The 15,496-nt window shown below is 37.9% G+C and overlaps 1 protein-coding gene across 1 annotated transcript in view; it reads left to right on the top strand.

Annotated features, from left to right (window-relative positions):
• DCC (DCC netrin 1 receptor) overlaps positions 1 to 15,496 on the top strand; it is a 1,052,419-nt gene that overhangs the window by 849,301 nt on the left and 187,622 nt on the right. The gene's annotated exons all lie outside the window — the stretch shown is intronic.

The raw sequence follows: 15,496 nt of genomic DNA, 5'->3' as shown, positions 1-15,496 counted from the left end.
CTCACATAAAATGAATCCAGTCCTCAGGGAACCTAAATTTCCCCCCACAAAAATGAACTCATGCTTTTTCTATATGCTCAGTATCTACCCTGGAATTTGGGGGGAAATCTCTAAAATAAGTCTTGGGTATGGCTCACGTCTAGGAACTCTCCAGAAAAATCACTTGTAGAAAAGGTACTTGGATGAGGATGGCTAGGTGGCTCAGTGAATAGAGCACCAGCCCTGGAGTCAGGAGGACCTATGTTTAAATCTGGCCTCAGAAACTTAACACTAGCCATGTGACCTTAGGCAAGTCACTTAACCCCATTTACCCTACCTTCCCCCCTCCAAAAAGCAAAAAATAAAACATAATTTTTTTTAAAAAAGGCACTTGGTGTGCAAAGTAAAAATTGGATATGGGACAGTTATTTATTACTCTACTGTAAAAAGAATGCTTAAAGTTCAAAAGACTCAAATTTGTTGTAATAAATGCATAAAATATTTTTTAAAAATTCAAAATATACAAGGACAGCTCATCATATCTATTATATTCTCCTGGGTGGTGAGGGAAAGATAAAGATAATGTAGGACCTCTGACCAAATACTTCACAAATTTACTTCAGGTAGGTTCTATCTGAGCAAATCAACAAGTACAGTTCTCTTGAAAAGCCAGGAATGATTCTGTAGGCCTTTGATATTCAGGATGATCCTTTTTATAATTATATTCTCAGCATGTTTCACTATAGTCTTGAATTGAATTTTTCAACGTGAAGTATTCATCCTGAGTTAGCAGACTAAAGAAAATCAATTAAGTTCAACATAATTCTTATTCCAGAAGTGCCTGGAACACAGTAGGCACTTAGTAAATCCTAGCTGACTATTACAACTTTACCTTTGTGCTCAGAATTTTGGTAGATACTGTAGCTACAAAGATGAAAACAGCCAGATTCTGACCTAAAACAGTACCTTATCTAATATCACTAACAAAAACAAATAACCTACAAACATAGTTATGTCTCCCCCATCATTGGAGACAAACAAAACAAAATTTAAAAAACTTCATGTCCTAGAAAAGGTCATTTACAATAGGTGGCTCTACTTTGCTCTTATTCTCTTCTTAATCCCTTACAGTCTGACTTCTGACTTTGTCATTCCACTAAAACTGCTCTCTCCAAGGTGACTAATGATCTCTTAATTGCCAAATCCAAAGGCCTTTTCTCAATTCCCCTTCTCTTTGACCTCTATGTAGCCTTTGACACTTTTGATCACTCTGTTCTCCTTGACCGTTTTTTGGGTTTTGGGGACACCACTCTTGGTTTTCATCCTGCCTATCTAAACCTGGATTCTCCTCCAGATCACACCCTTTAAGCATAAACGCCCCTTGGTGTTCTGTCCTAGGCTCTCTTCTCTTCTCCCTCTATACTGCTTCACATGGTAATCTTATCAGCTCCCATGGATTTAATTACCATCTCAATGCTAATGATACATAGATCTACCTATCCTGCCCTAGCCTCTCCAATGACTTCCAATCTTAAACCTCCAGCAGCCTTTCAGACATCTCAAACTGGATGTCCAGTAGGCATCTTAAACTCCATATGCCCCCAAACAGGATTCATCTTTCCCTAACCCTTTTCCCTACCTTCCCCTATTATTGTACAGGGCAACACCATCCTCGCAGGTCCTCAGGCTCACAGCCTAGGAATCATCCTTGACTCCTCACTATCTCTTACACCTCACCCCCAGATCTGATCTGTCACCATGGTCTGTTGATTTCATCTTTAAAACCTTTCATAAGCTACTCCAGACTATTTTCCAGATAACTGATTTTCAATATTATTCTTCTTAGGTTACATTTCAGTCAAAACTGAAAGGCTAGGAGCGGCCAGGTGGCTCAGCAAGTAAAAGCACCGCTCCAATGTCGGGATGACCTGGGGATCAAATCCAGGCTCGGATACTTAGCACCACACCCAGAAATAACTGGCCATATAACCTTGAGCAAGTTACTTAACCCTGATTGCTTAAAAAAAAAAAAAACTGAAAGGCTATTCTGTGGAAAAGACCTGAGGAGGCCTCTTCCCATGATTATTACTAATCCCAGTAGTTTAAAATGATGTTCCTATTCATGGTATTCTGATACCTGTAGAATCTCTCTGACTCCAAAGACTTATGGGAAGGATCATGGAAGAACAGAGAAACTGCTTCTGGAATTATACTCCCCCTTAGTTTAATATGAGGAGAAAGAGCACTGACTCTGAAGTCAGAGATCAGGGTTTCAGATCCTACCTTGGACACTTTGTACCTGTGCTCTAGGGCAATTCATTTGACTGCACTGGGCCTTAGTTTTCTTATATGTAAAATCAAAAGGTTTGGCTAGATGTCCTCTGGGGATTCTATCAAGTATAAATCAATAATCCTGCAATCCCCCTCTTAGAATTAACTTCCTTCAAGGCTTAGTCCAGGTATAACCTCCTATTGAATTATGTCTCCCCTAACTACCTGCTACTTGTTTTTCCCTTTCCAGATGACATTATATTTAATTAATTGTATGAGTATATGTCATCAGTAGAAAATCTTTGCGTTAATGTCTTAATTTTCTTGTATCCTCATGACCAAACTCAGTGTCTTATAGAAAATTATAAATACATTTTTGTCAAATTTGATTGGTTTTATTTTTTCATTTAACAAGAATTTATTTTCATGGGGGGGTGGATACACTTTTTAACAAATCTATATGGTTAAGTAAAATAAATTCCCACATAAGCCATGACCATAAGCCATTCTTTTTTTTTCTCAATTACATGTAAAGAAATTTACCATTCATTTTTTTTTTATTTTGAGTTCTAAATTCTTTTCCCACTTTCCCCTCCTTTTTCCTCCCCTCCTTCCTCCCTGATAAGGCAAGTAATTTCATATAGATTATACATGTGAAGTAATGTACAGTTCATTCTGTATTACCTCTCTATAACTTAACATTCTACTTAGGTGGTCCTCTGAAATCATGGTTACATATTACATTGGTCAAAATTCTTACCTCTTCCAGTTTTATTTAATTTACTGTATGCACTATAAGGAAGGTCTTGGATAAGGATTAGCAGAATCAGTTATACTGGGGGGAGGAGGGGAGTGGAGTCAAGATGGCAGAGTAGAAACATGACTTCAGCAGGGCTCCGGCTTCCACCTCATCCAATTCATGTAAAAGGTGACTCTCAAGAAATTTTGGAGCTACAGAACCCACAAAATGACACAGAGAAGCTAACCTCCTGCTAAGGACAGCCTGGAAGGAATCGTCCAGTGAAGCTCTCTGGGAGCTGACCCCAGCCCTGCCCAAGCCTGAGGTTTTAGCCTCAGGGCAGACCTGATCAGCTGCTGGCTGGAGGGACTTCAGATCTCCAGCAGCTGTGGCGGTTTCCAGAAGTATCAACACATAGATACTAAGACCAACGTGAGAGGTCAGTGCAATGTGGACTTTGGGATCCAGTAGTTCAGGAGTGTGGTTGGCTTTTGTCCCCGGGGCAAGAAGCGCCTGAGGTGCAGCAGCCCTAGAGCTGCAGCCACATGGCTACTTCAGTTCCTGTCCTACATATTGTAGGGGGACCAAGCAACCAGTCTAAGGGGTAATCACTCTTGCTTGGATCTGGATTGCAGTCTAGGGTGGAGGTCCTGGGGTGCATGACCAGATTGCCAGAGCATGTGGAGACTTTAGAGAGGGCACTCAACTAATACCTTCAGCAGCTGAGAAAACCCCAGCAATTGGTACAAATCTCCCCTGCCTGGTAGCAGAGTACTACTGTGACAAAAAGCCCCAAAGTCAAGTAATTGAGTGGCAACATAAGCAAGCAGAGAAACCCAACTTTACACTCCTATTTTGGGCACAAAAAAGATCAAAGCATGGAACAGGGGGAAGACAGCAAAGTCAGAACTCCTGTACCAAAAGATTCCAAGAAAAATATGTGCTGGTTACAAGCCATATAGGACCTCAAGAAGGATTTTGAAAACCAAATAAGAGAAGTGGAGGAAAAATTGGGAAGAGAAATGAGAATGATACAAGAAAATTATGAAATGAGAGCCAACAACCTGACTGAAGAAAATAATACCTTAAAAAATAGACTAACTCAAATGACAAAAGAGGCTCAAAAAAGCAATGAGGAGAAGAATGCCTTAAAAAGCTGAATTTGCCAGATGGAAAAAGAATCTCAAAAATTCACTGAAGAGAATAATTCCTTCAGAATTAGGTTGGAGCAAATGGAAGCTAGTGACTTTATTAGAAATCAAGATACTATTTTTTTTATTTTTTTAAGCAATTGGGGTTAAGTAACTTGCTCAAGGATACATGGCCAGTTATTTCTGGGTGTGGTGCTAAGTATCTGAGCCCGGATTTGATCCAGGTCATCCCGACACTGGAGTCGGTGCTCTTACTCGCTGAGACACCTGGCCGCCCCTAAGCAATTGGGGTTAAGTAACTTGCTCAAGGTTACGATGCCAGGTGTTTCTGGGTGGGTGTTAAGTGTCTGAGCCCGGATGCAATCCCCAGGTCATCCCGACTCTGGGGCCGGTGCTCTAAAATCAAGATACTATTAAGCATATCCAAACAAATAAAAAAAAAAGAAGGCAATGTGAAATATCTCATTGGGAAAACCACTGACATGGAAAAGAGATCTAGGAGAGATAATTTAAAAATTATTGAACGACCTGAAAGCCATGATTAAAAAAAAAGAACCTAGAAATCATCCTTCAAGAAATTTTCAAGGAAAATTGCCCTGATGTTTTAGAATCAGAGGGCAAAATAGAGGTTGAAAGAATTCACTACTCATCTCCTGAAAAATATCCCAAAAATAAAACTACTAGGAATATTATAGCCAGGTTCCAGAATTACCAAATCAAGGAGAAAATATTACAAGCAGGCAGGATGAAACAATTTGAATATTGTGGAAACAATCAGGATAACACAGTATTTGGCAGCTTCTACACTGAAGCATTGAATGGCTTGGAATTTAATATTCTGGAGGTGAAAGGAGGTGGGTGGGATTAAAACCAAGAGTCACCTACCCAGAAAAACTGAGTATCATGTTTCAAGGGAAAATATGGTCATTCAGTGGAATAGAGGACTTTCAAGCATTCTTGCTGAAAAAACCAGAGTTGAATAGAAAATTTGACATTCAGATACAAGAAGCAAGAGAAGCATGAGAAGGTAAACAGGGAAAAGAAATCATAAGGAACTTATCCAAGTTGAACTATTTACATTCTTACATGGAAAAATGATAATTGTAACTTATGAAACTTTTCTCAGTATGAGAATAATTGAAGGGAATAGATATGTGTGTGTGTATAAATGTATACATACACATATATATCTATAGGAGGTTATATGGGCATATGAATACATATGTGAGTGTGTGTATATATGTGTACAGGTATACATAGATAGAGGGCACAGGACCATTTGAATAGGAAGGGATGATACTTAAAAGGTGAAATTAAGAGGTGAAAGAAGAATATGATGAGAGGAGATGGGGAGAGACAGAATGGGGTAAATTATCTCATATGGAAGAGGCAAGGGAAAGCTTTTACAATGGAGGGGAAGAACAGGAAGGCAAAAGGGAATGAGTCAACTTTACTCTCACTGAATTTGGCTTAGGGAGGGAATGACATACACACTAAATAGGGTATCTCACCCCACAGGAGAATAGGGGGGAAGGGGATGAGAGGGGTGATGATGGAAAGGAGGGCAGGCTGGGGGGCAGGGAAGTTGGAAGAACCCACTTTTGAAAAGGGACAGGATCAAAGTAGAGAATAGAACAAGTGGGAGGTGGGTTAGGAGGGAAGGAGATATAGTCAGTCTTTCACAATATATCCACTGTGGAAATGTTTTGCATAGCTATGCATGTACAACCTATACTGAATTGCTTATCTTCCCAGTAAGGGCGGGTGACAAGGGAGGTAAGGAAAGAATCTGGAATTTAAAGTTTTAAAATCAAATGTGTAAATATGTCTATATCTTTATAATCATTATTATTAATAATATTATTTTACTTGCAACTGGAAAATAAGATATACAGGCACTGGAGCATAGAGAACCATGCCCTCCTGGAAAGTTGGAGGGTGTATGGGAGAAGATATGGGAGAGAGCAGATTGGAGGAGGGGATATCTAATGGGATCACTATTTTGGGGTGGCAGGTAGAGGAAAACTGGGAGAAAATTTGTAACTCAAAATCTTTCAGAAATAAATGATGTAAACTAGAAGTTAATAAAGCATTTGATTAAAAAAAGAATCAGTTATACTTAATAACAACACATTAGACTGCATTTTAAATGTTCAGTACATTTGAGGCCAGGCATAACCAGTAGAATACAGCACTTGATTGCATAAAGAGTGCCCTACAGTTGGTATTCAGAGTCACCTTGGTTTGCTGAGATGGGCAGATATCCATCTCATTTTATTTTTCTCTAATTGACTTCTTGGCAGTGTTCATAGAGAGGACAAAAGCAACATAAGCATGGAAAGTGGACCCTGACAAGAGCTTGGCATGGAAGATCACTGTCTTTTCATGAAGTATATAATCTATAATGAAGAAATGAGTATCCACTGCGTCAATCTGGTGTCTGTCATTGGTACTTAATTCACCATTAATTTAAATAACCATGTTCTTCCAAATACATTCTCTCATGAAGTGAGGATTCTTGGTGAGGAATAAACATTGGAAGAGGTCCCCACAGACTTCTTCTTTCATTCCCAAGACTAAATTAATTCATCGTTTACAGCAAGCCTGTACAAAAACCTTCTGGAGTAATAGGTGCTTGACCTGTAATATCTGCAGTGAGGTAGTTCCCTTAGCTTCTATTGTTAGTCTATCCCAATTTCCCATAGCTTCAGAAATTAAAAAAAAAAGTTTACATTGGTTTTGATTTGTTTTGTCCTGGCAACAGGAGATGGAGAATAGCTGACAGGCATCTTTATGTGCCAACTGCCAGTCTTCTGTATTCCAAGCCAAATTGAGCAGTCACGAGATTATAATAACATTTCCACTTAGGGTTTACAAAGTACTGTTCTCACACCCACTCTATTGAATAAGTGGAACAATCATCATTACAGCCATTTTGCAGATGAGAAAATTGAGGTTCATAGAAGTTACACAATTAGTAAGTGGTGAAGCTGGGATTCAAATGCATATCTTCTCACTCTTAAGACCAGTGTTCATTCTTCTCTATCACACTGCCTACTGCATCAAAAGATCCAGATATATCAAACAATTTGAAATGTGACAACATTCTAAGTTTCTTTAATTGTTTCAATTCCTCTAAAAACATTTATGAACTCCAAATATCTTCAATTTGATACAATTAGAGGAAAGTAAATTAATATTGCTACAATTTCTTTTTTAGAGGCAATGGGTTGTTTTTATTTTTTATATCCCCCCCCAAAAAAAAGATCATTTGTGAAGGAGGGAGCTATAATTGATTTTAAATGCATTCAGAAGTACTAGGTCTGACCACAATTGATGATTAATTCATTTTTGGCATCCATTTGTGATAATATTAAAGGTGCTTAACTCAATTGATGCTTCCTTAGAGGGAGCGATTCTATGACAAGTCCTTAGTGGATTAGTGATCTGTAAAGTTTAAGGGGTCTGAGCATGTGCAAGGAAATGGGGCCATATTGCCCTCTTGTGTTGTTCTCCTGAATTACAGTCTCCTATTGAATAGTGGAAAACTAGAATTCCATAAGCATTTACTAAGCTTTAATTGTGGACTGAGCGCTGTACTAGACGCTTGAGGAGATACAAAGTTCAGATAAAACTTCTCCTCTGCCCCCAAAGAGCATATAATCAAGTATGGGGAACCAACCTATATAGAGATAACTTGAATACAAAATAATATATGACCTGTGCTAAAGAGATACTTAGAAAGCACTATGTGAGTTTCAAACTATAAATAGTAATTATTGACTGTGGGATGGGGGCATTAGAATAGGCCTTCTGGAGAAATATTTTTCTCCTTTGGTTTAAAAAAATTAATAATGCCACAGTAGGAGAAAGAGGCAGAGCTTTCCAAGAATAGAGAGCAGTGTGAGTGAGTATGTCAATAGGAAAATTGCAGGCAGTATATAAGGATTAACAAGAAATCTGATCTGTGGTATAGTGCACAAGTTTTGCAGTATGAAATTAAATTGGAAGGTTTTGTGCCTTAATGTTCTGAACAGCCTTGAATACAAGAGTAAGTAATATAGGCTTTTTTGGTAGGTAATAGAGAAGAATCACTGAACAGTTTTAGAATGATAAGGATGAATCATTGATTTGCCCCCATTCCCCCAACTCTATTAAACAAATCAACCCTTATTAGTCTTTGGGTGTCCTAATCTCATTTCTGAAGGTATGAAACTACTGTAGCCTCCTGCCAAGCACATGTATTTATAGTCAAGCTATTTTAATTCAGAAAGATCAGTCTTCCTGACTCTAAGCCTGGAATTCTATCTACTATGCCACCTAGATGCTTTTTGTATGATCAAGAAATAGATGTAAATAATAAATCTACATGTGGGTTAAGAGAGGCGAGAGGGATTATGTGGCTTGGGCCTATACTTCTAATGTACCTCTGTCATAGACTTTTTACTTTCTACAGTATTGAAATGGAGCCTTTTCCTAGCTTAGTGTTTACTACCAGTCTCACCTTTCCAACATAACCACAATAGGCCAATGGTACTTGATTTGTAGTTCTTGATGATTAGTGTAATTCATTAGATAAGCAGTAAATTACAAATCGTCTGACTCTGCGATAGGGTAATTTACACCAGGACCAAGCTTGAAGTTAAAGAAATCAGCATTAGTTAGATAATTCAGGATTTGATAGGTGTTCAATATTAGCAAGATTCAAAGGGTTGAAATGACAATTACCTGTATATAGGCTGTCTGGGGAGATTAGGAAAATGATCTATGTTCCTTGGAGCTACATAACAGCTAAGAAGGAGTTGCATAACTTGTGTTAATTTGGCCTGAGACAGAAACTCAAACACTGTGAAATAAGAATGAACCAGTTAAGGCTTTTAAAAACAAGTAAATAACACTGACTCTACAAGCCTGAAAAGCCAATAATGCATGCTTAGAGAGCTGTTTCAGTAATGTTTTTCCCTGGATGATGTAAATTGAGGAGTTGGTCATAGCATTGACCCACTTGACAGCCTAAAGAACATCACCTGTTAGCATTCAGGTTCCATTGGTGCCTTCAAGTCAGAAAGAAAAGAGGCTAAATATATGGATCCAAAAACCTAACAGTCTGGGTCATGGAAGGAAACTAGGATTTGGAACCAATCCTAAATGTGCTTCATAGTCTTCTTGTGGCCTTTTATAAGACAAACTTAGAATCTTTTAACCTCTGCCTCCCCATTTGTAAGTTGATGGACTTGGGCTAAGTAATTACGAAAATCCCTTTCAGCTCCAAATCTCTGATACTATGAACATTTTGGAGTGCATTAAGAGCAAATCACTTCATCTCAGTTACCTTGTGTCTATATAATAGCTGATAATAGTACTTCACAGGCTTAATGTAAGGAAAGCATATAGAAGACTAGATGATTACGGAAAACCAGAAGGTTAATCACTAAAGGCAATGGAGTGGTATAGAAGATGAAACCCTGGACCAAGAGTCAGGAAGACCTGAGTTCAAATCCTGCCTCAGATACTAGTTTTATAAACCTAGACAATTCATTTTTCCTCTCCTAGCCTCAGTCTTTTTATCTGTAAAGTGGGATAATAGTAGCATCTTTCTGCCAGGATTATCATGAGGATAAAATGGGATATTTGTAAATCAGTCCCTTTGCAAGGCTTAAAGTACTACATAAACACTGTCTTTTGTTGGTAGAAAAAGGATAATGAATTGTGATAGTGGCAAAATGCCACAAAAGGGGGAAAGAAGTTTTTGAGACACACATAGTTTTCAGATCATCTAAAACATCAGTTAATGATAATACTTGAAATGTAAAACATTTGTCCAATGAACAACGAGGTGAGCTAAACCAATGAAAAACTGAATCTTACCTATGATGGTTGCCATAAATGAAGCCACAAATCATATAAAGTTGCAGCTAAATGAAAAGAAGGTCACAAATTCTTGAAGAGGCAAATAAAGAAGCTGGCTGAGTTGGGTTCATCATGAACCCAAAGGCAAAGAAACATCTTTCATGGAACATTTTGTCATCTTACCTTGGAGTGCTCATGAGGAACATCAGTAAAAGGGCTGCTAGGATGATTTTATAGTTTACATGTAAGTTTCTGTTTCAGGAGATTAAAAAGTTAAGAAATTCAATGAAGAACCTAAGAAGATAATTCAACACAAGGTAACGTATACCCTGATACGCTGCAACTTTAACAAAAAAGTGGACACCAGGTTGAGCAGGGTAAAAATCATTGAAATATATATGTCAAAATATTATTTTTTAAAAGTCCAGGGGTGGAGCCAAGATGGAGAAGGAAGGGCAGGAATTTGGCATGAGCTCCCACTCCAACCACCTCTAATACCTGTAAATATGACTCTAAACAAATTTTAGAGCTACAAAACCCACAGAATGACAGAGAGAAACAAATCTCCCACTGAAGGCAGCCTGGCAGGTCAACAGGAAGGATCTATTGCACCCAGCTGGGAGCCAAGCACAGTCACACACGAGCCTCACAGTTCCAGACCCAGGGCTTCCCGACCAGTGGCACCACCTGGCCAGAGAAGACTTCAGGAGAGTTAATCACCAGCATCTGTGGCAGTTTCCAGACTTCTCAACCCATAAATGCCAAAGAGAAAGTAAAAGGTCAGTGGGGAACTTTGTTGGAACTGGGTTCCAGAAGAGCACAGTCCGGCCCCTGCTCTCAGTGTGAGAGGTGGTGGAGGCGTAGCAGCTGCAGCTGCTGCCACATGACTGCCTCCAAAGCTCCTGACCTGCAGATTGTAGGGGGACCAAGTAATCAAAGGGTAATTGCTCTTGCTTTGACCTGCTTGGGTCTGAATCATAGCCTCAGGTGGTGGTCCTGGCATGTGTGGCCAGTGTGCCAGAGCTTGGGTTGCCTGTAGAAAAGGTGCCCTCCTCATAGCTCTGACATTTGTGAAAACCCCAGAGATTTGGGATAGAGCTCTTTCCACTCTGGAAACAGAGTTGTACCATGGCAAAGAGTCCTGTAATTGTCTGGCAAGATGAGCAAGCAGATGAAATACAATCAGACCATAGAATACTTTATGGGGGATAAAAAGGATCAAAACATGGAACCCAAAGAAGACAACAAAGTCAAAACTCTGCATCAAAACCAGTCAAGAAAAATATGAATTGACTACATGCCATGGAGGAGCTCAAGAAGGATTTTGAAAACCAAGTAAGAGAAGTGGAGGAAAAATTGTGAAGAGAAATGAGAATGATGCAAGAAAATCATGAAAAGCAAGTTGACATCATGCTAAAGGAGACCGCAAAAATGCTAAAGAAAATAACACCTTAAAAAATAGACAATTCAAATGGCAAAAGTGGCCCAAAAAGCCAATGAGCAGAAGAATGCCTTGAAGAGCTGAATTGACCAGATGGAAAAGGAATTTCAAAAACTCACCAAAGAGAATAATTCCTTCAAAGTTAGATTGGAGAAAATAGAAGTTAATGACTTTATGAAAAATCAAGATACTATTAAACAGATAAAAAAATGAAAAAAAATAGAAGGCAATATGAAATATCTCATTGGAAAAACCACTGACCTAGAAAATAGATGCAGGAGAGGTAATTTAAAATTATTGGGCTACCTGAAAGTAGTGATCAAAAAAAGAGGCTAGAAATCATCCTTCAAGAAATTCTCAAGGAAAATTTCCCTGATATTCTAGAACCAGAGGGCAAAATAGAAATTGAAAGAATTCACTGATTGCCTCTTGAAAAAGATCCCAGAAAGAAAACTCCTAGGAACATCAGAAACAAATTTCAGAGATCCCAAGTCTAGGAGAAAATATTACAAGCTGTCAGGAAGAAACAATCTGAGTATTGTGTAAACACTATCAGGATAACAAAAGATCTAGCAGCTTCTACACTAAGGAAATGAAGGGATTGGAATATGATATTCCAGAGGTCAAAAGATCTAGGATTAAAACCAAGAATCACCTACCCAGCAAAACTGAGTATAACGCTTCAGGGGAAAATATGGTCATTCAATGAAATAGAGGACTTTCAAGTATTATTTTTTTTCTTTTTTTTTTTAAAGCAATCGGGGTTAAGTAACTTGCTCAAGGTTACACGACCAGTTATTTCTGGGTGTGGTGCTGAGTACCTGAGCCCGGATTTGATCCAGGTCATCCCGACACTGGAGCCGGTGCTCTTACTCGCTGAGCCACCTGGCCGCCCCACTTTCAAGTATTCTTAATAAAAGAACCAGAATTAAATAGAAAATTTGACTTTCAAATACAAGAAGCAAGAGAAGCATGAGAAGGTAAATAGTAAAAAGAAATCATAAGGAACTTATTAAAGTTGAACTATTTATATTACTACATGGAAAAACAATAATTGTAACTCATGAGACTTTTCTCAGTATGAAGATAGTTGAAGGGAATATATATACACATATATGCATATATGTATACATATATATGCATATATGTATACATATATATATGCATATATGTATACATATATATGCATATATGTATAGGAGAGTGCATGTATGTATAAATACATATGTGAGTGTATACATGTGTGTACATGTGTGCATAGACAGAGGGCACAGGATCAGTTGAATAGGAAGGGATGATATCTAAAAAATAAAATTAAGAGGTGAGAGGGGAATATAATGAGAGGAGAAAGGGAGAGATAGAATACAATAAATTATGTTACATAAAGGAGGCAAGAGAAAACTGTTACAATGGAGGGAAAGAGCAGGAAGGTGAAAGGGAATGGGTCAACCTTACTCTCATTGAATTTGGCTTAAGAAGGGAATAGCATACACATTCCTTTGGGTATCCTACCCTACAGGAAAGTAGGGGGGAAAGGGATAAGGGGGATTATAGAAGGGAGAGGGTCATTTGAATCATACACTTTTGAAAAAGGGAAGGGATGGGGCGGCTAGGTAGCACAGTGAATAGAGCACCAGCCCTGGAGTCAGGAGGACCTGAGTTCAAATCCGGCTTCAGACACTTCATACTTATTAGCCGTGTGACCTTGGGTAAGTCACTTAACCCCAATTGCCTAGCCTCCCCCCCTCCAAAAAGGAAAAAAGAAAATAAAAAGGACAGGGTTAAAGTAGAAAATAGAGTAAGTAGGGGGAGGGATAGGTTGGAGGGAAATATAGCTAGTCTTTCACAATATAAATACTATGGAAATGTTTTATGTAACTACACATATACAACCTATATTGAATTGCTTTTCTTCCCAGTGAGGGTGGATGAGGAGGGAAGAAGAGGAAGAATCTGGAAATCAAAGTTTAAAAAACAAATATTAAAAAATTTGTTTTGGGGGGTAGCTAGGTGACACAGTGAATAGAGCACTGGCCCCAGAGTCAGGAGGACCTGAGTTTGGTTCCAGCCTCAGACACTTGACACTCACACACAAAAAAAAACTAGCAGTGTAACCTTGGGCAAGTTACTTAACCCCAATTGCCCTCCAAAAGGCAAAAAAAAAATTTTTTTTTAATGTTTTTTACATGCAACTGGGAAACAATATATACAGGCACTGGGTTATAGAAATTCACCTTGCCCTACTAGAAAGTTGGGGGGGGGGATGAGGAAGGATATAAGAGAAAGCAGATTGGTGTAAGGGTATTCAGCATGCTTTCTATCTTGGGGTGGGGGTAGGGAAAGACAAGAACAGTTGTAACTCAAAATCTTGTGGAAATGAATGTTGAAAACTAAAAATAATTTTTGAAAGTCCATTGAAATGTGGAATACTCATAAGTCTCACATATTTAATCAAGAATACTGTCTTAAAACATGGTGAACACCAGTCATAATGAAATTTGCTTCCACTTAATAGAGAGAAAATTATAATCCATATGGCAGTCATATCAGAACTACTTGTTAACTAGAAAGAGCAAAAGTCAAAATTAACACAAGACTATAAATGAGAAAAGATGAGAAGAAAACTGCATGAAATGACAAAGCTCCAACATGACCTATTCAACCAAGCTATTGTTATTGAAAAATGGGAAAAGGATGAAGGAAACGATACCAGACACTGTCACTAATTCCTGTAGCATTTTAACCAATGCAAAGTGGTTTCCATGATGAAGCAAATGAAAGAGTCCAGAAATCATCCTAGAGAACAATGTTTTGATCTCTTTTCCAAGGGAAACACCTGAGACACAAATCTATTTGTAAAAAGTTAAGACATTAGATGATAAAAGGTTTCAATAGAAGAAAGGACAATGCATCTACAGAAAATTTGGCATGAAAGTCTACCGAGCCAGATTAATCCAAGAATATTCTTAGGTGAAAATAGGACAACAGTTGAAAAATGAAACAGATGGGGCATTTCTATAGCAAAGTGTTTATAATACAGAAGCATTATATTTGGATACTACCAGAAATAGAAATTTTATTAATTAAAAAACAGACATGAAAAACAGTTGTAGCTTATTAGACACACACAAAATAAAGCAATGCCAACCAAGATGGAATTAGTTGTCAAGATATTTGAAACAGATCAGGACACTGTATAATTGGAAAACATTTTGGACCTTTATTACTATGAAAATAAGGTGATCCTGATGTTTGAAAAGGAATCACTAATTATCAGCCGATAAACCTATTTTTAACATACATAAACTTTGTTTTAGTGTACTTCTTATGTCTCTGTGATGTGCTTGGTTACATATGAAATATATTTTGAGAAATGAAAAGATTTTCACAAATGATCTTCAGTAAGAGACCAAATAATCATAGTTATTCTATTGACAAAAAAATGAAGAGAATATAAGATCTTGTGGCATTTATCATTTGCTGGTTATTTTTTTAAACCACATTTGACTTAGTAATACAAAATGACACCTTGAAGTTTATTCACCAGTAAGGTATCTCACATGTGTTTTGATAATATAATAATCCTTTTTCATATAATCACAGAGGTAGCTTGAAATGATCTCTTGGTAAAAAAAAAAATATCCCGTTGGGCATAAAATAGATGGATGCTTATGAAAATTACCGGCCACTCTTCTAGAGGTTGTGATATCTGAGTCCAAATAGAAGAAGGATTCTCAATAGATGGCAAAATCTTCCAGATGTTCCTCTGGAGGATGACATTGTGCTATTGCAACAAGCCTACAATCTCATCAATGAGGTCAATAACTATTCAAGAGATCAGCTAAACAATTCATATAGGAAAACAAAGCAAAAAATGTCTATTATCCTGATTATGGCCCATTGGGTTCATCTATATAAGTCCATCCATTTTGGGAGCATTGATAAAGGTTCAATGAGAAAAAAACAGAAATCTGCATGAATAGAGAGAGAGAGACTGGACTGAATTTAGAAAACTGCAGTCATAACAAGTTATTCCCTGACCTAACTACACACAAACTCTCTCTC

This window comes from Petaurus breviceps, unplaced genomic scaffold (assembly GCF_028583685.1).
Source record: "Petaurus breviceps papuanus isolate PSGF00001 unplaced genomic scaffold, PetGlider_PUasm1.0 128, whole genome shotgun sequence".
Lineage (NCBI taxonomy): Eukaryota > Metazoa > Chordata > Mammalia > Diprotodontia > Petauridae > Petaurus > Petaurus breviceps.
This window is presented reverse-complemented; position numbering and strand designations above follow the sequence as displayed.